Here is a 23104-nt window from a genome sequence, read left to right on the forward strand (position 1 = left end):
TTCACCGATTTGTGTGGAGATATCGGTGACACCCGTTCGTTCAACTTCGAGCCAGACTGGTGACAATAACTCTCGTTAAGGTTATTATACAAATGGGATAGCCCAAGAGACGGAGTGTTTTCCGTTTGATTCCGGTTCCCTTGTTGTTCTGCTGCTTGTGAAGTTCTCCACGTGGGCAGGAACAATGGCACGGTTTAACAATCTGTTGGTTTCTGTGACATACTTGAACACGCTGTCGCAGATTCATCAAGACGACTGCTTCTTCCTTGGCAGGATCAACCAGAAAATTACTCTTCATTGCACTTCTCTCATGTCCATGGGAACACACCACAGCATCACAACGTTGAGATGGTTTCTTCATGGTTTCAATCTCGTATCACATGGTTCGGTGCCACCATCATGACCCAATCGAGGTCTAATAACTTTACCAATTTGCACTCGGTGCTGGTGTTCAAGAGCTGAGTCTTGATCATTGGGGCTAAAACCTTGATTGCGAGACCTCAATCTGCTAAACTGTCCCTGATCGCTCCGACAACTTGATTGAGAGGAATTCACTTCCTCATCTGCTGGTTTGTCCTGAACATTAACGATGTCGTTCTCATCATGGCTTTTCTTCAGATGCTTCCGTATTCTGTATCCACGGAAGTTTGTCTGCAGAGAAAATTGCAAAATTAAATTGATGGGAAAAGCTTGATTCAGCCATTCACAGCTTATGATGATCCCAGTTTGCTTGTGGACATAAATATACATATATGTATCGCAAAAATTCAGAAAAAACGCTCCTTGATGCGAGTGTTTCACCGATTTGTGGAGAGATATCGGTGACACTCGTTCGTTCAACCTCTTGCCAGACTGGTGATAATAACTCTCGTTAAGGTTATTATACAAATGGGATAGCCCAAGAGATGGAGTGTTTTCCGTGTGATTCCGGTTCCCTTGTTCTTCTGCTGTTTGGGAAGTTCTCCACGTGAGCAGGAACAATGGCACGGTTTAACAATCTGTTGGTTTCTTTAACATGCTTGAACACGCTGTCGCAGATTCATCAAGACGACTGCTTCTTCCTTGGCAGGATCAACCAGAAAATTACTCTTCATGCCACTTTTCTCATGTCCGTGGGAAGACACCACAACATCACAACGTGGAGATGGTTCTTGATGGATTTCAATCTCGTATCACATGATCCGGTGCCACCATTATGACCCAATCGTGGTTGAATAACTTTTCCAATTTGCACTCGGTGCTGGTATTCAAGAGCTGAGTCTTGATCATTGGGGCTAAAACCTTGATTGCGAGACCTCAATCTGCTAAACTGTCCCTGATCGCTCCGACAACTTGATTGAGAGGAATTCACTTCCTCATCTGCTGGTTTGTCCTGAACATTAACGATGTCGTTCTCATCATGGCTTTTCTTCAGATGCTTCCGTATTCTGTATCCACGGTAGTTTGTCTGCAGAGAAAATTGCAAAATTTAATTGATGGGAGAAGCTTGATTCAGCCAGTCACAGCTGATGATGATCCCAGTTTGCTTGTGGATATAAATATACATATATGTATCGCAAAAATTCAGAAAAAACGCTCCTTGATGCGAGTGTTTCACCGATTTGTGGAGAGATATCGGTGACACTCGTTCGTTCAACCTCTTGCCAGACTGGTGAGAGTAACTCTCGTTCAGGTTATTATACAAATGGGATAGTCCAAGAGACGGATTGTTTGCCATGTGATTCCGGTTCCCTTGTTGTTCTGTTGCTTGTGAAGTTCTCCATGTGGGCAGGAACAATGGCACGGTTTAACAATCTGTTGGTTTCTGTGACATGCTTAAACACGCTGTCGCAGATTCATCAAGACGACTGCTTCTTCCTTGGCAGGATCAACCAGAAAATTACTCTTCATGCCACTTCTCTCAAGTCCGTGGGAAGACACCACAACATCACAACGTGGAGATGGTTTCTTGATGGTTTCAATCTCGTATCACATGATCCGGTGCCACCATCATGACCCAATCGAGGTCGAATAACTTTACCAATTTGCACTCGGTGCTGGTATTCAAGAGCTGAGTCTTGATCATTGGGGCTAAAACCTGGATTGCGAGACCTCATTCTGCTAAAATGTCCCTGATCGCTCCGAGAACTTGATTGAGAGGAACTCACTTCATAATCTGCTGCTTTCTCCTGATCATTAACGATTTCGTTCTCATCATGGATTTTCTTCAGATGCTTCCGTATCCTGTATCCACGGTAGTTTGTCTGCAGAGAAAATTGCAAAATTAAATTGATGGTGAGAAGCTCGATTCAGCCAGTCACAGCTGATGATGATCCCAGTTTGCTTGTGGATATAAATACACATATATGTATCACAAAAACTCAGAAAAAAACGCTCCTTGATGCGAGGGTTTCATCGATTTGTGTGGAGATATCGGTGACACTCGTTCGTTCAACCTCTAGCCAGACTGGTGACAATAACTCTCGTTGAGGTTATTATACAAATGGGATAGCCCAAGAGACGGACTGTTTGCCATGTGATGACGGTTCCCTTGTTGTTCTGTTGCTTGTGAAGTTCTCCATGTGGGCAGGAACAATGGCACGGTTTCACAATCTGTTGGTTTCTGTGACATGCTTAAACACGCTGTCGCAGATTCATAAAGACGACTGCTTCTTCCTTGGCAGGATCAACCAGAAAATTACTCTTCATTCCACTTCTCTCATGTCCGTGGTGAGACACCACAACATCACAACGTGGAGATGGTTTCTTGATGGTTTCAGTCTCGGATCACATGATCCGGTGCCACCATCATGACCCAATCGAGGTCGAATAACTTTACCAATTTGCACTCGGTGCTGGTATTCAAGAGCTGAGTCTTGATCATTGGGGCTAAAACCTGGATTGCGAGACCTCAATCTGCTAAAATGTCCCTGATCGCTCCGAGAATTTGATTGAGAGGAATTCACTTCGTAATCTGCTGGTTTCTCCTGATCATTAACGATGTCATTCTCATCATGGATTTTCTTCAGATGCTTCCGTGTCCTGTATCCACGGTAGTTTGTCTGCAGAGAAAATTGCAAAATTAAATTGTTGGTGAGAAGTTCGATTCAGCCAGTCACAGCTGATGATGATCCCAGTTTGCTTGTGGATATAAATATACATATATGTATCGCAAAAACTCAGAAAAAAACGCTCCTTGATGCGAGTGTTTCACCAATTTGTGTGTAGATATCGGTGACACTCGTTCGTTCAAACTCGAGCCAGACTGGTGACAATAACTCTCGTTAAGGTTATTATACAAATGGGATAGCCCAAGAGACGGAGTGTTTTCCGTGTGATTTCGGTTCCCTTGTTGTTCTGCTGCTTGTGAAGTTCTCCACGTGGGCAGGAACAATGGCACGGTTTAACAATCTGTTGGTTTCTGTGACATACTTGAACACGCTGTCGCAGATTCATCAAGACGCCTGCTTCTTCCTTGGCAGGATCAACCAGAAAATTACTCTTCATTGCACTTCTCTCATGTCCATGGGAAGACACCACAACATCACAAAGTGGAGATGGTTTCTTGATGGATTTCAATCTCGTATCACATGGTGCGGTGCCACCATCATGACCCAATCGAGGTCTAATAACTTTACCAATTTGCACTGGGTGCTGGTGTTCAAGAGCTGAGTCTTGATCATTGGGGCTAAAACCTTGATTGCGAGACCTCAATCTGCTAAACTGTCCCTGATCGCTCCGACAACTTTATTGAGAGGAATTCACTGCCTCATCTGCTGGTTTGTCCTGAACATTAACGATGTCATTCTCATCATGGCTTTTCTTCAGATGCTTCCGTATTCTGTATCCACGGTAGTTTGTCTGCAGAGAAAATTGCAAAATTTAATTGATGGGAGAAGCTTGATTCAGCCAGTCACAGCTGATGATGATCCCAGTTTGCTTGTGGATATAAATATACATATATGTATCGTAAAAATTCAGAAAAAACGCTCCTTGATACGAGTGTTTCACCCATTTGTGGAGAGATATCGGTGACACTCGTTCGTTCAACCTCTTGCCAGACTGGTGATAATAACTCTCGTTTAGGTTATTATACAAATGGGATAGCCCAAGAGATAGAGTGTTTGCCATGCGATTCCTTGTTCCCTTGTTGTTCTGTTGCTTGTGAAGTTCTCCATGTGGGCAGGAACAATGGCATGGCTTAACAATCTGTTGGTTTCTGTGACATGTTTGAACACGCTGTCGCAGATTCATCAAGACGACTGCTTCTTCCTTGGCAGGATCAACCAGAAAATTACTCTTCATTCCACTTCTCTCATGTCCGTGGGAAGACACCACAACATCACAACGTGGAGATGGTTTCTTGATGGATTTCAATCTCGTTTCACATGATCCGGTTCCACCATCATGACCCAATCGAGGTCGAATAACTTTACCAATTTGCACTCGGTGCTGGTATTCAAGAGCTGAGTCTTGATCATTGGGGCTAAAACCTGGATTGCGAGACCTCATTCTGCTAAAATGTCCCTGATCGCTCCGAGAACTTGATTGAGAGGAATTCACTTCGTAATCTGCTGGTTTCTCCTGATCATTAACGATGTCGTTCTCATCATGGATTTTCTTCAGATGCTTCTGTATCCTGTATCCATGGTAGTTTGTCTGCAGAGAAAATTGCAAAATTAAATTGATGGTGAGAAGCTCGATTCAGCCAGTCACAGCTGATGATGATCCCAGTTTGCTTGTGGATACAGTCAAAGCTCGTTACTATGCCACCCGTCGGGACCGAGCAAAAGTGGCATAGTAGCGAGAGTGGCATAGTAATGAGATTTTGGAAAAACGGCCTTATTTTCTCAAGTTACCCATCTGTAGTTAATCTTTAGACAAAATTTATTCCAGCAAGTAAAAGGCATGACTGTTGTAAAAGCTAAGCGAACGGAGAACATACACACACTAACAGAGTTCACACACTAACATATGGCATGGTGAGAAATTCACGACACACAAAGCTTTCAAGAATCGTCGGCTGGCGCATCTTCTTTCGGCGGATCTCGTGCATCTCGTTCTCTAGCCGATCGCACGCTTGCATCACACCAGGCTTCCCGCTTCTCTGCTGCATGAACTTCCGGACGGTGCTACAAGCGCGCTGGGCTTCCTCGAACGGAACGATTTCCTCCTCGACAGTTACATCGTCATCTTCGCTTTCCACCGGCTCCTCACTGCACAGAATCTCCTCCGCAATCTCCTCCAGCGTGAAATACCCGCCAGTCGCGAGGCGCTCGTCGGCTTCGAGAAAGTCAGACAGCTCGATCTCCTCGTTCTCGTGCATCTTTTCCTCGGCAGGCAGAGCTTCCCAGATGTCGGGCAGCTCCGCATACTGTGGCTCAGTTTGGATCTCATCTTCGATGAACTTGGCCTTCGCGAAACAGTTCCTGATCGTCGACTTGCCGACCTGCTCCCAAGCACGCCGGGCGACGTGTCGAGCGTCGAGCAACGTGAACTTGAACTCCTTTCCCTCGTCTATGGCCTCAAGCCGGCGGCATAGCAGGAGCTTCTTGTAGTGGCGCTTGAGGTTCTCTATGATTCCCTGATCCATTGGTTGCGAATTGGCTGTCGTGTTGGGTGGGAAGAAGACCAGTTGGATGTTGTTCAGCTCGAGCTCGGGAGGGTAGCCAGAGAAGTTATCGAGACAGACCAGCACTCTGCGTCCCTGCTGGCCGAGTCGTCCGTCCCACGCACGCAACATCTCCTCGAAAAGCTCCGCCATCATCCACGCCTTCGAGTTCGCCTTGTACTTGACCGGGATCTCTTTGTTCTTGAAGGCACGGGGTTTCTTGGAATTGCCAATCACCAGAAGAGGGAACTTCTCGCTGCCGCTCATGTTTGCCCCAACCAGAAGAGTGATCCTTTGCTTGCTTTTCTTTACTCCAGTACACCGCTCTCCCCTGAAAGCCATGGTCTTGTTCGGAAGCAGCTGCCAGAAGAGTCCAGTCTCGTCCAGGTTGAAGACGTCGTCTGCGGAGAACTGCCCGAGTAAGGGCCGGAGAACCTATTGTTGCCACTCAAGAAGGGATTGCGAATCCACCGCTCCAGCTTCGCCCTGCACTGTCTTGAACGTGATGCCGTGGCGCTTCTTGAAATTGCCCAACCAACCGTCGCTCGCCATGAAGTCTGGGATGTGCATCAGCTCGGCCAGTTTCATCGCCTTCTCCTTGATCAGATCGCCGCTGACAGGCACATTCTGTCCTCTTGATTGCTTCAGCCACATGAGCACTCCCTCATCAAGCTTCGGGTCGTGAGCCTGCGTCAACTTCATGCGCTTCGATGGAAATCCAGCTTTGATTGCAGCCTCGATTGCATCCTTCTTGCTGAGAATGCCCTTCACGGTGGTTCTCTTAACTTTGACGCCCCATTTCTTGCTAATCTCCCTGGCCAACTTGGACTGATTCGGCTCCTTCTTCGCGGCATCGATGATCTCCTTCTTCTTCAGCGTAAAGTCGGTTCGCTTGCGTTTCTGAGCTGACATTATGGGCTGAATTTGAAAAAAAAATGATGTCACTGTTGTACGTGTGCCTGCGTGTCTGTGTGTGTGCTCGCGCTTTTTTGTGTCTCGTTGTGCGTGTTGTGATTGGCTTGTTGTGGCTGGCATCGGGGAGAAGAATCGTGTGTTTTGACACAGTCTGACTATGCGCGTACATATTGAGTTATGTTGTGCGCAGCTGGACTGTAGTTGGTCGCTTCGCCTTTGGACGTGAGTGTGATAATCAAGCACTGCGCAATACAGAGTTTTTCACGACTCGTGCCTTTTAACAGTCACACAGTAGTGGCATGGTAGCGAGAGTAGGGGGTGGCATAGTAAATTTATTTTGTATTGAATTTTGTCGGGACCGAGCAAAAGTGGTATAATAGCGAGAGTGGCATAGAAGCGAGGTGGCATAGTAACGAGCTTTGACTGTATAAATATACATATATGCATCGCAAAAACTCAGAAAAAAACGCTCCTTGATGCGAGGGTTTCACCGATTTGTGTGGAGATATCGGTGACACTCGTTCGTTCAACCTCTTGCCAGACTGGTGACAATAACTCTCGTTGAGGTTATTATACAAATGGGATAGCCCAAGAGACGGACTGTTTGCCATGTGATTACGGTTCCCTTGTTGTTCTGTTGCTTGTGAAGTTCTCCATGTGGGCAGGAACAATGACATGGTTTAACAATCTGTTGGTTTCAGTGACATGCTTGAACACGCTGTTGCAGATTCATCAAGACGACTGCTTCTTCCTTCGCAGGATCAACCAGAAAATTACTCTTCATTCCACTTCTCTCATGTCCGTGGTGAGACACCACAACATCACAACGTGGAGATGGTTTCTTGATGGTTTCAGTCTCGGATCACATGATCCGGTGCCACCATCAGGACCCAATTGAGGTCTAATAACTTTACCAATTTGCACTCGGTGCTGGTATTCAAGAGCTGAGTCTTGATCATTGGGGCTAAAACCTGGATTGCGAGACCTCATTCTGCTAAAATGTCCCTGATCGCTCCGAGAACTTGATTGAGAGGAACTCACTTCGTAATCTGCTGGTTTCTCCTGATCATTAACGATTTCGTTCTCATCATGGATTTTCTTCAGATGCTTCTGTATCCTGTATCCACGGTAGTTTGTCTGCAGAGAAAATTGCAAAATTAAATTGATGGTGAGAAGCTCGATTCAGCCAGTCACAGCTGATGATGATCCCAGTTTGCTTGTGGATATAAATATACATATATGTATCGCAAAAACTCAGAAAAAAACGCTCCTTGATGCGAGTGTTTCATCGATTTGTGTGGAGATATCGGTGACACTCGTTCGTTCAACCTCTAGCCAGACTGGTGACAATAACTCTCGTTAAGGTTATTATACAAATGGGATAGCCCAAGAGACGGATTGTTTGCCATGTGATGACGGTTCCCTTGTTGTTCTGTTGCTTGTGAAGTTCTCCATGTGGGCAGGAACAATGGAACGGTTTAACAATCTGTTGGTTTCTGTGACATGCTTAAACACGCTGTCGCAGATTCATCAAGATGACTGCTTCTTCCTTGGCAGGATCAACCAGAAAATTACTCTTCATGCCACTTCTCTCAAGTCCGTGGGAAGACACCACAACATCACAACGTGGAGATGGTTTTTTGATGGTTTCAATCTCGTATCACATGATCCGGTGCCACCATCATGACCCAATCGAGGTCGAATAACTTTACCAACTTGCACTCGGTGCTGGTATTCAAGAGCTGAGTCTTGATCATTGGGGCTGAAACCTGGATTGCGAGACCTCAATCTGCTAAAATGTCCCTGATCGCTCCGAGAACTTGATTGAGAGGAACTCACTTCGTAATCTGCTGGTTTCTCCTGATCATTAACGATTTCGTTCTCATCATGGATTTTCTTCAGATGCTTCCGTATCCTGTATCCACGGCAGTTTGTCTGCAGAGAAAATTGCAAAATTAAATTGATGGGAGAAGCTTGATTCAGCCAGTCACAGTTGATGATAATTCCGGTTTGCGTGTGTATATGTATATACAGTGGTGCCCCCAGAATCCGAATATAATTCGTTCCAGGAGGCTGTTCAGATTCCAAAAAGTTCGGATTCCAAAACTATTTTCCCAACAAGAAATAATGGAAAGTGAATTAATCTGTTCCTGGACCCCAAGAAAACCCACTTTCAACTGAAATTACCCATGTTTAAGGTAAAATAAGATGAGTAAATGACCTTTTCTGGGTCATGAATCTTCTTCCAAGCCTGGGGGATGAGCATGAGCGTTGTCACTTCTTCCATCAGTCTGGATGCAGCTCCGGCCTATCAGTGGTCATTGGGATCCAAAACGTAAACTGTTCAGCCTGGTGGAGGTATGTAATTAACCATGAAGCACCAAATGGTGTTTTATATCCCAGTAAACTCTGAGGAAACACAAACGTGCTGTTTTCACCGCACGGTTCCACGGGAGAGAATCAAGAGGTGAAGCGATTGGGTGACGCAGCATGATGTCACTACCATGCTCGCGAAAAAAAACGTTGAGTTCGTTAAAGCCGATTTGTCAGAGGGTTCATTGAATGAGTTCACTTCACGACGGGTTTTCGCGCTTTTATCGCTTCTTTATTTTTTCACAATCGTACACACGGTCGATTTCGGCAGCGAGATCAGACACACGCGTACCGCTCTCATGCTTAGCGATAAGTTCTTTCTTCAACTCAATTATCGTTCTCACGGACTTCCTCTTACTCCTATTTGCTTCACTGCTCTTCTTGGGTGCCATTGTGAATGCACAAGGGTGATAATTGGAGAAAAAAATACAGCACAAATCAAGGTGAAAACACGAGGTAAAGTAGCGATCGACACACGAGAGATGCTTTCACGAGTTCTTCCACCGACGAACTGAATGAACAAAGCGCGAAGATGCGGGTCGAACAGGCGGGGGAGACGCACGTGAAAAAACATGAACGCCACGTTGTGTTCGGTTTTTGAAAATGTGTTCGGTTTTTAGGGCAAAATTTTCTCGAAAAAATTGTTCGGATTCCAATTTGTTCAAACAATGGGGCGTTCGGATTCTGGGGGCACCACGGTGTGTGTGTGTGTGTGTGTGTGTGTGTGTGTGTGTGTGTGTGTGTGTGTGTGTGTGTGTGTGTGTGTGTGTGTGTGTGTGTCTGTGTGTGTGTGTGTGTGTGTGTGTGTGTGTGTGTGTGTGTGTGTGTGTGTGTGTGTGTGTGTGTGTGTGTGTGTGTGTGTGTCGCAAAAATTCGGAAAAAAACACTCCTTCATGCTAGTGTTTCACTGATTTGTGTCGAGATATCGGTGACACTCGTTCATTCAACATCTTGCCAGACTGGTGACAAGCCGGAAGGCGACGAGGGATTCGCTTGGATCGAAGCGCTGGATACGATGTTTTTAATTCTGACCGATCCACTGATGAAGATTCATTGCCAAGACGTATTGGTTCACATACAATTGTTCCTCTGCCTGGCAAGATTTTTCCTATTGCGTATTTTGCCAACTGGCACTCCTCATAAAAAATGACGGTAAATAGACATCCTATTTTCGAAGGACTACCATTTGAAAAATAATCGGTTTGCTGGTTTGTGGTGTGGATCCTCGCATTGCAGACACACACACACACACACACACACACACACACACACACACACACACACACACACACACACACACACACACACACACACACACAAACACACACACACGGAAAACCCGATAAACTTCTCTCAATGCTCTTGTTTGACCACACCTCCTGAGCCACACAATATTTTTTAGAAGCCACGCCCACTTTCCTACACCATTCCCACTTTAAATAATAAATAATTGGAGGTGGTGTGTGGGTCGTAGAATCGTTTTCGGGAAATAAATAAATAATTGGAGGTGGTGTGTGGGTCGTGGAATTGTTTTCAGTCAATAAATAAATAATTGGAGGTGGTGTGTGGATCGTGGAATCATTTTCAGTAAATAAATAAATATTTGAAGGTGGTGTGTGGGTCGTTGAATCGTTTTCGGTAAATAAATAAATAATTGGAGGTGCTGTGTGGATCGTGGAATTGTTTTCAGTAAATAAATAAATAATTGGAGGTGGTGTGGGTCGTGGAATCGTTTTCAGGAAATAAATAAACAATTGAAGGTGGTGTGTGGACCGTGGAATTGTTTTCGATAAATAAATAAGTAATTGAAGGTGGTGTGTGGGTCGTGGAATTGTTTTTGATAAATAAATAAATAATTGAAGGTGGTGTGTGGGTCGTGGAATTGTTTTTGGTAAATAAATAAATCATTGAAGGTGGTGCGTGGGTCGTGGAATCGTTTTCGGTAAATAAATAAACATATTATATTATTAGAAATCCACAAAGACAGAAATGCCAGTGATTCCATTTATTTTGGATCCTTTTCACTTTGGTCAATCACGTTTGGATCGAGGAGAGATTGAAGGTGGAACGACGGTGTCGTTCCTTACAAACACTGTATACACACCTTAAATGACGGTAAATAGACACCCGATTTTTGAAGGACTACCATTTGAAAAATAAAACCTCAATCAAAAATCGGCTAGAGTAAAATTTTCTAAATATTTCTAAGTGTTTACTTCCGATGTCTCGTTTCTCTACATTCAAAACTGAAGGACAAGTATTGAAAATACTGTACGCGGTTTTTCGGCCGCTGTACAGCAACGGGTGGTTGCTAGGCAACGAAATTCAAACGCGCACATTCCCAGACCATATGGCAACTGTTGGCAAAGTTTCATCGAAATCGGTTTGCTGGTTCGTGTTGTGGAGCCTCGCGTTGCAGACACACATACACACACAGACAGACAGACGGAAAACCCGACAATAAGGGATATCTCATATTTTGCGAATCCAACAATAACTCTCGTTAAGGTTATTATACAAATGGGATAGCCCAAGAGACGGAGTGTTTGCCTTGTGATAACGGGTTCCCTTGTTGTTCTGCTGCTTGTGAAGTTCTCCATGTGGGCAGGAACAATGGCACGGTTTAACACTCTGTTGGTTTCTGCTGTGACATGCTTGAACACGCTGTCGCAGATTCATCAACACATGTTGGTCTGTTTGGGAGAGGTGAGGGTTTGGGGTGGCGGTACATTGCTGTGTTACTGAGATAAACATTATTGTAATTATCATGTTTCATGGTCATTGACTGCAATTCCAAGTCAATTACAGGATGGTTAACTTACTGTCGGTTTGATTCAAACAACTGCTCTCTTCACGAAATGTCTTGAAAGCAAGTAATGTCTGCAAGACACAGAACAGCAACAACAATACAAGAGCTATCATGTGCAGCCTCTGGCTACTGGTTGCATCATTCTGGGGCGCGGCTGTGCCGCTGATGCCGGGCCCTCTATTACTAGTGATGGGGAATATTCCTTTACAAACAAGTTGCCTTTTACTTACTACTATACTGACTGGTTTCACCCATGTACTCGCTGCCTTTTATTTTGATTTCTATATCTATTCAAAATATATAATCACATTCTGTCTTAAACCCATAACCCACTTGTTATCTTGTACTCCTCTTGGTTGTCTGCTCTTAGTTATTTTGGCTGATTCTCCCCAAGGCCAGCCGAAAGTCACCATGTTCTCTCATGTCGTTTGTTCTCCCAGCCCTCTCCACTCCCAACGAAAGCATATAAATGTCAGAAAAATGTAAACTTAGCTTAGTGCGAATCATTGCGGATGTTTACCATCTCAGTGCTTTGGACTCCATGGTACTACATTAAAATAAGGGTTCTCTGATCAAAAGTACTTTCATTGTGAACAGTGAAATTAATTGTGTCTTATGATTTGAGGAACAGGATTTAAAACCGAGTCGGTAAAGGTAAAAATTCCACATCAATTTGGTGCCGTGACCTGGATGTACTAAATCCCTGGAGGCAGTCCGTCCCGGAGGGACGCCAACGCTTGAGCATCACAGACTAGAAGGTAAGAGAGTGTTCGCCCCATCCCAGGCAGGGGGCCTGTTCTTTGCAGGTAACGTACTTTGAACAAAGGAAAGTACATGAACAGATAATTTTTATTGATGGGCCTGAGAGGATCCTGCGGTCTGAGACCGCTTCAGCCTTCGGGGCTGAACAGAGATCAGGGATCTCTTCACGGGAAGCTCGAGTCTTCGCCGTACCTTGAGCGAGTTTGGTACTTGGCTCACTTTGCTGTACTGGATACAGCATAGCAGAGGGGAAAAGGCCAATCCCCTCTGGCCAAAAGGAGGGGGGTTGGAATCCCGCCTCCGCAAAGAGAGGGGTTTGAGACCCAGCTTGCTGTGTGATGTGATTGTTATGTGTTGTGTAGATTGAGGTTATGAAGTGCATATTAACAGTACGTTAAGGTCACTTGATTACAGTGCTGGCCAACATTTATTGTATTTGAGTCCCCCGGACTCTGTATTGAATTGATTGATGAATTTTGTGTGGACAGTGGCGTGAAAACGGGAAAGCAGTGGGGGCCGAAAAACACCTCAATGGATAGGTTATGAGCTGTAGTTGTGCACCTTGATACTGGGTTTTTGACAGACATGTAGATGCGAGGAAAAAACGGTATTTTTAATCGCGCTAATATATTATATTGCGAGACGCCAACCATGATGACGCTGCTAAACATACCTTTATTTCTGTGTTCCCATAACAGCCTTTAACAACAAGAACGATAGCTTCATGGTCCGAGGGGACTCGTATGTTCAAAAGAACATACCCTAATATTTTGAGCATGTATTGTATTTTCGCTATATTGAAGTGCATATTTCATGGTATTTGTGACCTGGTAACGGTTTGCAGGATGGGAAATGCTGTTGGAAAGAGTGATGAGATTGGGGATACCAAAGCGACCTGCCCCAGGCTACGCAGAGGGACATGCACGAGATATATGTTCGATAAATACGGACCTGATTCTGTGAGAGATGTTGCGAATTGGTGCGTTTGGACTATGAACAGTAAATTGCCTTTCCCTGAGAATGGTATGTTTGATTGGGATTGTTTGAATCATCTGAGGAAAGTTCTGGAGGAGAAAGAAAAGGACAGAAAGGCCTTGAGGCACGTACATTGGGGAGCGTACATGAACTGGATGGAGGAGTGTCGTGACAGGGTCGAAAAGACGCGGCTGTTAAACCTGAAGGGTCAGCTGGACCAGGTGACCATGCAGATGCCTGTGAGATTTGAAAATAAATCAAAGAGAAAACAGGGAGCTGCACCTGTCCAGGTTTGAGGATGATGGAGAGGAGTCAGATAAGTGGCCTGACCCCATAGTTCCAACGGCACCGCCGCTCAAGGACGAAGAACGGAGATCAGGAGCCAGAGGAGTATTTAAAGAGGAGATTAAGGAAAGCAGGGAAGCTGTGAGGAAACGACAAGAGAGAGCTCCTCGTGGTGACAGGGTCAGAGTGAAGACCCGATCCAGAAAGGCCACGTTGGAGGCTGTGAAGGAAGAAAATGAAGAGGCACTGTTTGGTACGTTCCCCTTGCGAGATTACCCAGGGGCCAGAGGCGTGCAAGCAATATATCGGCCATGGGGTTCCAAGCTAAGGGCCATTGCCAACAACATGTCGAAGGTGCGAGAGGATCTGCAAAAAATTCCAACGAGAGTTGCGTGTGATTGTGGAATGCCATCAGCCGACTTATGTGGACATGAATATTTTGTTGAAATTGATTGCGCCCGAGGGGTTACTCCGACAATTGAAACAAATCGCGGGATGTCCAAGTGAAGCGCCCGCTGATAGAGGTGAGCTCATAGAACATATTGACAAGCTCATTGAGACGGTGACAGAGGTAGCACCGCTCAAAACAAATTGGGGGAAAATACAGGCGTGTAAACAACGCTCATCCGAAGACCCGTTGAACGACTTAGAACGGTTACGGAATATGTATCAGCATCACTCTGGATTAAAAGATGAAGGCGTCCCGTTCGCTCATGCGTTCATAAGTGGGTTGGCAGCCAAATTGCAGAACGAGGTTAAGCGAGTGTGTATCGGCTGGGAAACAAAAGATGTAATGGATTTAATGCCACATGTGACCCATTGTAGTTAATTGATCGAACAGTGTCATGCTGAGACGGAGGCTAAACTAATGCCCGCCCAGGTAAATGCGAGGTATAATGCGCACTACCGCAGCCCAAGCCATAACCGTGGCTGACCACGACACCGAGACCTGCGTAAAGAGGTCTGTTATGCGTGTGGGCAAACAGGTCACTGGGCAAAGGAGTGCCCGAACAACGGGAATGGTCCGACTTATGGTACGAATAGACTGGGAGGAGAGAGGCGACTGATGCAACCAAACAGAGACCGAGGTGCAAATTCCCATCAACAGGACGGATGGGGAAAACAGGCTGAGCAAACTGCTTCATTTCCACCCCTTCAACCTCAGAGTTCACTTCCACCTCCGCCCCATAACCCATTCGCTTTATGACAGACAACTGCGGGAAAGACTTCATCTGAATTACCGTTGCTGACTTCAAAACCACGTGATGAACCGAGAATGACTTTGACAATCGAAGGCCGAGAGATTCCTTTCCTGGTGGACACAGAGGCAACAAAATCTGCAATCAGGAAAAGTGACTTTCCAAATGCACCTTTATCACGAGAACAAGTAAAGGTTGTAGGAGTATCAGGCGTTGCCATGGCGATCCCCCTGTCTGAACAACAACGGGTAGAGATTGGACCTTTGTCGGCGCAACATGCATTTTTGATGGCTACTGACATGCCAATTAATCTGTTGGGAAGAGATCTATTGTGTAAACTGATTATACAGTGAAATGTACCCCCGAGGGAGTGTATTTGGATATACCTCACAAATCGTCGATAATTATGCTGAATTTATTGCAGGAACATACAAAGAATCTTGTATAATGGTGGACGGTGACGGATTGTGAAGCTTCTAACCATTTGCAGGTGTGCGTGTCCAATCTGAAGAGGAGCGGCCCCGCAGGTGTGCGACTGGGTAAGCGAGCATCACATTGACACAGACAGGGTGCAGACTCGATTACATTGCATTGCAGATTGCAACTTAAGGGAGAGGATAACGTCCATGCGAGGGAAATGATTTTCAAATCACACCAGAGTTTTGACATAACATTGGGGACAATGTGGATTGGGAAGCAAGATATTGGCCTGGAGGTGCATCTGAAGCAGGAGCAATTAAAACTGGAATCAACCATCCAGTGTTACACCACATGTTACCTCAGTGATTGCGAGAGGTTACCAAACAACGGACATAGGGCACATGGTAACCGATTTAAAGAAAGCATCGGAAGCGACCTTGGAAGGGCACAGCCAAGTAAAAGGACTATGGAAGATCGGCACAGATGGATATTGTTGGTCAGACTGTGGAGGGACTGTGAAGGCTGTGTTCGAGATGGTTGATCTCTCAGAACCAAGTGGGTCAGAAAAATACCTGAATTGCTGGAGTAGGTCCCAACTTGTCTGTGGGCAACAGATGCTATTGACGTGGGGCGAATAAGAGGCATGCACCCAGTAAAGATCAATATAGATACATCAAAGATGCTGCCTCGCAAACCCCAATACCCATTGCGTCCAGAAGCGGAAGCAGAGATAGCTCCCGTAGTGAAAGCGCTATTGAAGCAAGGAACGATTATTCCCACAGTCAGCCAATGTAATACGCCGATCTTACCCGCGCGAAACCCCCGAAAGTCGATGTGAAGGTTTGTACAGGACCTGTGGGCGGTAAACAAAATGACCGTTTTTACAGCCATTTTTCCCTGCTTTGCAGGGATTGGTTTTTTTTTCTTGAGGCAATGTTTTATGGCCGGATGCCCTTCCTGACGCCAAGCCTGGTCACCTCTTACGACACACAGGGATATGGTACACCTATTCTAACCGGGGCATACACCGGGACCAGGACAATGTTACTCATTTCGCCGATCTCGGAAGGATGACAGGCTGAGTCAATCCCCTGGTGTTAATTCAGCAGCCAACGGGGCTTGAACTCAGGACTTTAGGATCCCAAGCCACCACCCTAACCACTAAGCCAACACCAGGCTTTCCTGAGGGCAGTAAATGAGATTGTGATCCCGGCCTACCCCGTCGTCGCAAATCCAATTCCCATTCTGGCAACTATTCAAAGCAATACTACCCACTGTATTGCCGTGGATCTTTGTTCAGCTTTATTTAGTATTCCAATAGCCCCTGAGGCACAATTCCTTTTTGCGTTCACGTATAAAGGAAGACAATATACTTGGACTTTACTTCCACAAGGATACACCGAGAGTCTTACTTTGTTTTCCCGAGCATGGAAAGACGACCGAGATGACTTAATTTTTTTCCAGCGGATCCACCTTGATCCAATATGTTGATGACCTACTCATCTGTTCAGCGTCAAAGGGTAGCCTGGTGTTGGCTCAGTGGTTAGGGTGGTGGCTTGGGATCCTAAGGTTCTGAGTTCAAGCCCCGTTGGCCGCTGAATTAATACACCAGGGGGTTGACTCAGCCTGTCATCCTTCCGAGGTCGGCGAAATGAGTACCAGTTCCAGTGTGTGTACTGGTAGAGGGGCACTGCATCAGCAACACAGTCGCGCTTCAAGAAATGATAGCTACCCCGACAGCTAAGCTGCTATACGACCACCACCAGCGTCAAAGGAAGCGTGTGAACAAGATACTTTGACGCTGTTGGGAGCTTTAGCAAGGAAGGGGCACAAAGCATCAAGAGCCAAATTGCAGTTTTGCCAGGAGGAGGTAAAATATTTGGGACATATTTTGAAGGGAGATACCAGGTGTATCTCCCCGAAGCGTATATCTGCAATATTGAAGCTGGCCAAGCCAACTACCGCAAAACAGATGAGGTCTTTTCTCGGGACGACGGGCTATTGTAGGCAATTTTTTTTTTGAATACCTTGTCGAGGCTCGTGTGAGAGCTAGCAGACAACGCACATCAAGGGGGCATGAGACAAGAGGAGTTGGCGTGGGAGGGACAAAACAGTGGGGAACAGACACATTAGGAGATCTGTGGAAGGGAGAGGGATGGGATGGGGAACATGGGGAATAGAAGATGGACATTACAGGGACTTTCAGGAAGGAAAGCAGGGAATTTGAAGGAAGTGGGCTTGGGTGGAATCGGGGGTAGAAAAGATCGAGGATTTGGATGGGGATGACAAGAGGTGGTGGTGAATAGCTGTTTTGAAAGCCTGGAGGGAAGAATGGGAAAGAATAGAGTGAGGGAGTTTATTCCAAAGGCGGCAAAAAAGAGGAATGGAAGAGTGAAGGTGAGCAATGATTCGTGATTTTGGTAGTTTTAGCACAAGGGTGTTGTTAGCTGACCTTGAGCGCCCTGAGGAAATGTGGTGGGGACAAATCGCAGAGAGAGCAAGGGGGCAAGGCTGGAGAGGAGACGGTAGAAGACAGTAAGACCACCAACCAACCTGCGGTGATTGAGTGAGAGGCCCAAAGACTCAGCCTCATTACGGGAGATGCCGATGATCCGAAATGCCCTGGTTTCAACAGCGTGAAGCCGAGAAAGGTGGGAGGCAGGAGCACCAGCCCAGAGGGGAGAGCAGTACTCCATCAGGCTACGAACAAAAGCTTTGTATGTGGTCAGGAGCTCAGGAGGGCCGAGGAAGGACTTTTCACGACGGAGGATTCCCAGTCGGCGACTGACTTTGGAGGCGAGGTTTGAAATGTGGCTTTCCCAGGAAAGGTCATGGCAGAGAGTGAGACCCAGAAGCTTGAAAGAAAGGACTTCTTCCAGAGGATTGATGAGAAAGTGGATGGGTGGGTTTTCTAAACGGTCCTTTCGAAGAGACATAGTGAGAGTGTGAGATTTGTCCGGATTGAAAGACATGTTCCACGTGTTGGACCAGTTTGTGATTCTATCCAGATCTGCAGTAAGCGAAGAAGCTGCTGCTTGCCAGTCTGAGGGATGACCGATGGTACAGCAGAGGGTGGAGTCATCAACAAAGAGATATAGAGGATTTTCCAGAGAGTCGAAGAGATCATTGATGAAAACCAGAAAAAGAACAGGGCCCAGAACTCTACCTTGAGGCAATGGATACCTGACTATGTGGCCTTCGTGCGCCCCCTGCTGGAAATTGGTTTGGCGAGCGCGCCCAATCCGCAGACAAGGCTTTTGCAACGTTGAAGCAAGCTCTGTCCTCTGCTCCTGCTTTGGGTATACCGAACTATGAAAAACCTTTCCATTTGTACGCAAATGAGAGTCGGGGCTTTGCACCATCGGTGCTGACTCAGAAGCACGGAAATAAGTTACGGCCTGTCGCCTATTACAGTACTAAATTGGATCCAGTGGCGCAAGGATTCCCATCCTGTTTAAGGGCAGTGGCAGCCGCTTCGCTCGCGGTGCAGGCGACAGAACCACTTGTCGCGGGACACACTTTGATTCTCATGGTGCCGCACGCAGTCACCGCTGTGCTGTTAAAAAGAAAAACACAACACTTGTCGGCCTTGCGGGCAACGACATACGAACTCTCACTCACAGCGCCACCGAACATTACGATTAAAAGGTGCCCACCGTTGAATCCTGCTAGTTTGCTGCCAGTAGCACTGGATGGAGATCCTCACGATTGTGAGGAGGTGATCGTACATACTTGTCTGCCGCGTCCTGATTTGAGAGACACTCCAATCCAAAATTCTGAGTTAATTTTATATGTCGACGGTTCATCGTCCCGCGCACCAGATGGATTGCTATTAACGGGCTATGCTGTTTGCGCTGATCACGAGGTAATCGAAAAGGGAAGATTGGCTGCAAACTGCTCCACGCAACAAGCAGAGCTGTTTGCCCTCACTCGTGCATGCTGCCTAGCCAAAGACCAAATAGTGACAATTTACACTGATTCCGGCTATGCATTTAGCGCTATACACAAATTCGGAGTCCTCTGGTGCGAAACGGAGTTTATAACATCATCAGGTGCGCGGGTGAAGAATGTAACATGGATTGCGAATCTGCTGGAGGCGATACTTCTGCCTCACTAAATTGCAGTGGTTAAATGTGATGCGCACACGGGAGGATCTGATGATGTCTCACGGGGAAATGCGAGGGCAGATGTAGCTGCAAAAGGTGCTGCCACCACTGACGCTCTTTTAGTATTACAATGTGTATTGACACAAGTGGCAACGCCAACCCTTGACGACGTGAACACCTTGCAAATAGCTGTTAGTGCTGGAGAACGAGATTTGTGGATAATGGCTGGATGTGAATTTGATAATGAATCCAAAGTATGGAGACCACCTGATGGGCGGGTGTTGGCACCAAAAGCTCTGCTACCCTGGCTCGTACGGTTGGCGCATGGGGCTGGGCATACGATCAGGGGGGGGGGCATGAGTACTTCAATTGGGAGACAATGGTTTGCCCCAGGGTTTAGTCCAATTGCAGAACAGTATTGTAGGACCTGTCACATTTGCCAAGAACATAACCCTACAAGGGGGGTGCAGATGGCCCCAGGCAGTCATCCAGTTAAATACGGACCAATCCTAAATATCCAGATTGATTTCATCCAGTTACCAAGGTGCTGTGGTTTTGAGTTCGCTTTAGTCATCGTAGATTTGTTCACCAAGTGGGTTGAGGCTTACCCTTGTAGGGGAGCAGATGCCATTATTGTGGTTAAACTGTTGATGAAGGATTTCATCTGTAGGTTTGGAATACCTTGTAGGATCTCCAGTGACCAAGGAACTCATTTCACAGCCGAGGTGGTGAAGGAGATGTGTCGAGTTTTGCAAATCAAGCAGCATCTTGACTGCGCTCATCATCACCAATCCGCGGGGGCAGTAGAGAGGCAGAATGGATTTCTGAAGAATAAACTGGCCAAGATTTGTGAACAGACTGGATTGAAATGGCAGATGCTCTGCCTATTGCTCTCATGACGATGAGGTCTACCGCAAATCGGAAAACTGGCTTATCTCCGCATGAGATTCTGATGGGAAGACCGATGAGATTACCGCACTCACCTCCATTAACTGTAAAAGACATGAACGTGCAGCAAATGGACGACACATTGCTAGCGTTCTGTGTCTCTCTGAATCATGCTGTAAGGACCTTTTATGCACAGGTGAAGCAAGCCTTGCCTGAGCCTGCGACATCTGATCATCACAACTTCAAAGCAGGAGACCTTGCTTATGTGAAGATTTACAAAAGAAAGAACTCTCTACAAGCACGGTGGTGCGGGCCGTTTCTTATACTGCGAACTACCCATATTGCCGTGAAGGTTAAATGGAGAGCAACATGGATCCATGCCACACACTGCAAGATGGCACACAGCCAAAAAGAGCCTGAGGAGAACACTCCTTCCTGATAACTTTGATGATTCTTTTCATAGCAGGATTATTTGTGCCACTGGTTGCAGGTTGTACAATGTGGACTTGGTCTGTGAGGCCGATAAATACTATTTGTGATCAACATTATTTGCATGTTACCCGGCCAAATGCCTGTCAAACTGCCCACCAAACTAACCACATGGCACCCAGAGACCGAAGAAGCTTAACGGGCAGAGTGGGTGTAAACAAGGGTTCACCACATGGAATAAATACTTATCTGGCTCTTTCGCGTAAACACGCTAAGGCTTTTAATAAAATTAATTGCTGGGTTTGTACTAAAATACCTCATTCAGCAGTTACTGGAATACCTCTGTTGGCAATACCATTCAATATGAGTGAGTGGTGTGGGTACTGGGCAAAGGAAAAGAAATGGGATAAACAGGATAATAACACTGACGACCATATCGTTACCAATAAAAATGGAAATTGCCTACGACAACGGAACTTCAGTAACTGGTTTTGGCCAAGTTTTAATTTGAGTAACATGCCTCCACATTTTATGGTTGAACAGGCGACGGGAAAACCGGAACTATGCTTGGTGCAAGAGGCATGGGGAGAGAGAATATTAGGAAATGCTGAATGCAGTTACTATGTCTATAAAAATCACACGATGGGGCCACAAGTGGCTTTAAATAATACCTGTTTTGTGTGTGGAAACCGAGCCGACCCATGGCTTCCAGTTAATTGGAGTGGGCCATGTTTCTTGTCATTCATTTTGCCGTATATGCGCCTGCTAAATAAGTCACCTTTTGAGCATTTGAAAAGGGGTAAACGGAGTTTCACATCAACTGAACTGTTCTTCATGATTCTAATTCCTCACTACGGCGTAGGACAAACGTCTGTGAGACTGGCGGAGTTAGCTGCTTCGCTTGAATCACTGGCAAATAAAACTGCCCTAGGCATGGTTGACATCAACTCGGAGGTGGTCGCCCTGCGCGCAGTCGCAATGCAAAACCGGGTTGCCCTTGGCCTCATCCTCGCGGCTCAAGGAGGGACGTGTGCTGTAATTAAATCTGAGTGTTGTACCTGTATCCCCGATAACTCAGAAAAAATCACAAGCATAGCTGACAAGATTAAGCAGGAAGGAGCCAAATTTCACAATTATTTTATGAAAGATGGGCTTTATTCCTGGTTTGAAGGGATTTTTGGAGGTTGCGGGACTACCCTGTTACACTGGACTTCTGTGGGATTATTATGGATAATTATCATTGTTGTGGTGCTTGTTAGATGCGCAACAATTACATTGCCTGCATTAATTGTTTCTTGTCTTAAGAGGAATGCGACTGCAAAAGTAATGGTGGTACAACCACCACCTACCTATTTAGGTTTTGAAATTGAGTCCTACGACTCTTATGAGATGGAACCTGAAATCGGAAATCCATCAGTCAACGCAATGAGTGTGTTCAATGTTCACGAGATTTGTCCTTCCACTTTGCCCATCTGCTCTGTTCCCGAAATAGGTGTTGAAAATCAGCCGTGCAGCCCAAAGTGGTAGCCTTCTTCTTTATCGGCCTACTGGACCCTCAACCCGGCCCAGAAGCTGTACAACCACCTGAAGCCACCTGGCCTGAGGGACAGGAAAGGCTGTAGGGACTGAGCTCTACGATGTGAGCTGAGGGGGTGTGACGACCCGGGAAGATGGACACACTCAGGCGCGAGGAAAATTTATTTCCAAGTGACGGAATCATTAACCTTAAGTTATGTTTCCTCCTTGAGGCAACAAGGGGGGAGTTGCTGGGGAATATTCCTCCTTTAGAAAAGAAACCTTTGCTGTTTATCTCATTGGGTTGAAGTCATGTACTTTTTGCCTACTATAATCATTTTTTTAATTGTTAAAACCTATAACCTAAATGTCTTATCCTGTATTCCTTTGTACGCTTCTTTGACTTTTGTTTAATTCTCTCCAAGTCCAAGGTGACCTGTTTGATAACACTGCAACTTTTGCCTTTAATTATGTCAATCGCTGTCCAGTTAGTGGACACGTTATATATTTTTAATGTCTTCTTTTACCTATATGCTTGTCAGACCCCTCCACTCTCCCAATGTATATATATATATATATATATATATATATATATATATATATATATATATATATATATATATATATATATATATATATATATATATATATATATATATATATATATATATGAAAAATTCATTGCTGGAGTGAAGAAATAATTGTGGATGCTTACGTCTGAGTTTTTCTTATTCCTTGGTACCAAGTAAAATAAACTTTTCTCTGAAGTGAAGTACGTTCCTGTTGTGGGCAGTGAATTACTCGGTGTCTGTCAGATTTGAGTAACAGGATTTACATT

At 45.7% G+C, this 23104-nt stretch overlaps 1 long non-coding RNA gene across 3 annotated transcripts in view; it reads left to right on the forward strand.

The window, feature by feature from the left end:
- The window catches only part of LOC147025488 (uncharacterized), a 98665-nt gene extending 75843 nt beyond the window's left edge, over positions 1-22822 (forward strand). For all 3 annotated transcript variants that reach the window (XR_015059647.1, XR_015059645.1, XR_015059646.1), the window contains 2 exons: positions 15399-15447; positions 20519-22822. This is a non-coding gene — a long non-coding RNA (uncharacterized LOC147025488). The remainder of the gene's footprint in view (positions 1-15398; positions 15448-20518) is intronic.
- The last annotated feature ends 282 nt before the right edge of the window (positions 22823-23104 follow it).

Source organism: Eptatretus burgeri, chromosome 6 (assembly GCF_056783735.1).
Source record: "Eptatretus burgeri isolate ZD-2024b chromosome 6, Ebu_testis_v1, whole genome shotgun sequence".
NCBI lineage: Eukaryota > Metazoa > Chordata > Myxini > Myxiniformes > Myxinidae > Eptatretus > Eptatretus burgeri.